Below are 2609 nucleotides of genomic sequence, written 5' to 3'. Positions count from 1 at the left end.
TTGCTTTCTTAACTCGAAATTTAAACCATTGCATGTCTGATCAGCACTAAAACTGTTACTTCATAATATTAAAGTTTTTTACACGAATCACATTGACCACATACTTCTGGTGGATACGATACCTTATTTTTCATATCTTGGTAGTTTAATTAGGTTTTTAATTGACTTGAACGACGGTCATCAGTGACCCACTGGGAAGTCTTCATATTTTTTTTACCTTTGGGGAAATGCATAAATGAATAAGTATTATCTTCTATTTCGGTTACGATCATACCAGCACTAATTTACCGGATCCCATCAGAACTCCACAGTTAAGCGTGCTTAGCCGAGAGTAGTACTAGGATGGGAGACCCCAGGGCTGTCCTCGTGTTGCAACCCTTTTTTTGCTACTTTTATGTTTTGTGCCTGGCATTTCCAACATTCATGCTATCTTTATGCTATACAATGCATTTTCAACTTGGTGCCATGTTTGAGGTTGAGTTGTTTTGTGCATGATTGGAATTTCCAACTTTCTCTCAAAAATTCAAGACACGAGCCATTTCAACTTGGTGCCGCACCAACACTTGTTTCCAACAATTGTATGAATTTGATGTGTGTATATATATGAATTTCGCCTGAGGGCTCCCACTAATACTACACCTCTCAAATCATTTCATAAAGTCGGACTGGAGTCAAGCTAAATGGGGTCTTCTCTCCCCGCTGAATCTGCCAAGCCCGTACCCTTGGATATGGTTTCGCTAGATAGTAGACATGGACAGTGGGAATCTCGTTAATCCATTCACGTGCGTCACTAATTAGATGACGACGCATTTGGCTACCTTAAGAGAGTCATAGTTACTCCCGCCGTTTACCCACGCTTGGTTGAATTTCTTCACTTTTACATTCAGAGCACTGGGCAGAAATCACATTGCGTTAGCATCCGTACGGACCATCGCAATGCTTGTCTGCATCAGTTCTGAGTTGGTTGTTCGACGCCCGGGGAAGGCCCTAGATGAGGCAGTTCTCTGTCCGTCCCTTGGCTAGCACGCGGAGACCCGCTCTCGCAGCGTAAGCAGCTCGATCAGTCCGCCGACAGCCGACGGGGTCGGGAAAGGGACCCCCGTGCTCAGCCCTCAGAGTCAATCCTTTTGCTTGTGACATTCATCATTTTTTTTAAAACCCAAAAACCCGACCCGTTTTAAATTTTCAGATTTGTTTTTATGTGAGCATGTGTGTGTGTATGTGTATATATTTCTTATAATGTTATTAATAAATCTTAAGTTTCATTCCAAGTATTTATCAATATTGAAATGAGTATAATTATTTATTGACCTTTATGACTTGTATATGTTATATTCGACCAATTAATCTAGCTGAAACACCTTTTGCCGTTTCATCTATAAATAGACTACTATTCCTCTTCCGACCTTGTTATAACTATATTTAAAAAATTATACTTTCTCAACTTTGACTTCTCGAAGTCAACCCGTTCATGTCAAGACTTGTCTTTTTGGGTAATTTCAATATGATTATGATCAAAAGCTCTATGTCAATTTTATTGACCGAGATCGATTGTTAAATTGACTAAGGTGATTTTTGGTTCCTTTCAAAGTTATATATTTGTACACAATGTTGTAAAACTCGCTAGGCGGTCCCTAGGCGACCGACCCCCTGCTAGAGAGTACTCGGGGAGTACTCGGACATGATAAAAATAACATAAAATAACTATTAGATGTTATATATATTTTAAGATAAACATAATTCACGTCAAAATAAGCATAATTCATTTGAAAAAAATATAATTCAAAGAATTTATGTTTTGTAGTTATTTTTAATTTTTTACTAAAAAATAAAAAAAATAAAAATTTTGGCCGAGTTGACCTTGGAGGCCGAGTAATCCCGAGTATTCCGAATTTTGACCGAGTTGAATCTTGGCGAGTAATGGTGGCCGAGTTGGAAAAGGCGGCAAGGTTGATGTTTGAGGACCTTGGAATCGCCGATTCCAAGGCAAGGTTTGTACATATATGTTAGTAGTTGTTTATATATATATATATATATATATATATAGTAAAAAGGTAACCATGCAATAATTGTATTAAATGTCCCGTAATTTAAATTCTTATAAATAACAAATGTTAAACCAAACAAATGAAATATATTGATAATATTTAATTATGTTGATAAATTGTTATAAATACATGGTGCGTAACTTAAAGGAATTAGTTGTCAACAAATTCAATTTAATTGTTTTATTTAGTAACATATATTATTTATTGTGTGTAAATGTCTTTAATTTACATTTAAGAGAATTCCTTAAAATTTAGAAACCGAATGTTTAATTTTATTTAATGTCCTATGTATTAAACTATTATAAATCTTGATTTTGTTAATATCTTCTCGGTAAAAATACATACATCTCTTCATTATTGAGCACTTCAAAAATGATAATCCCTAGAAAGAAAATATTCTTAGCCTCTTTTACTGTCAACTCTTCGCATGTGAATATTTTATAAATATTGTCTCTTTGTCAACTATATTGATCAAAATTATTTACAAGACCAATTGGTTAAAAGAGTTTATGCCTAAATTACTCTTCACACTAACGATAAACAATTGTGATTACCCATCTC

The 2609-nt window shown here is 35.1% G+C and overlaps 1 pseudogene; it reads left to right on the top strand.

Moving 5' to 3' along the window:
• The first annotated feature begins 260 nt into the window (after positions 1-260).
• On the top strand, positions 261-378 carry LOC143604629 (5S ribosomal RNA; annotated as a pseudogene).
• Positions 379-2609: the final 2231 nt, after the last annotated feature.

Source organism: Bidens hawaiensis, unplaced genomic scaffold (assembly GCF_021521415.1).
Source record: "Bidens hawaiensis isolate Kalapana, Puna unplaced genomic scaffold, B.hawaiensis_p1.1 tig00066025_1, whole genome shotgun sequence".
NCBI lineage: Eukaryota > Viridiplantae > Streptophyta > Magnoliopsida > Asterales > Asteraceae > Bidens > Bidens hawaiensis.
Note: the sequence above shows the minus strand (reverse complement) of the source record. Positions and strands in the feature narration are given on the sequence as shown.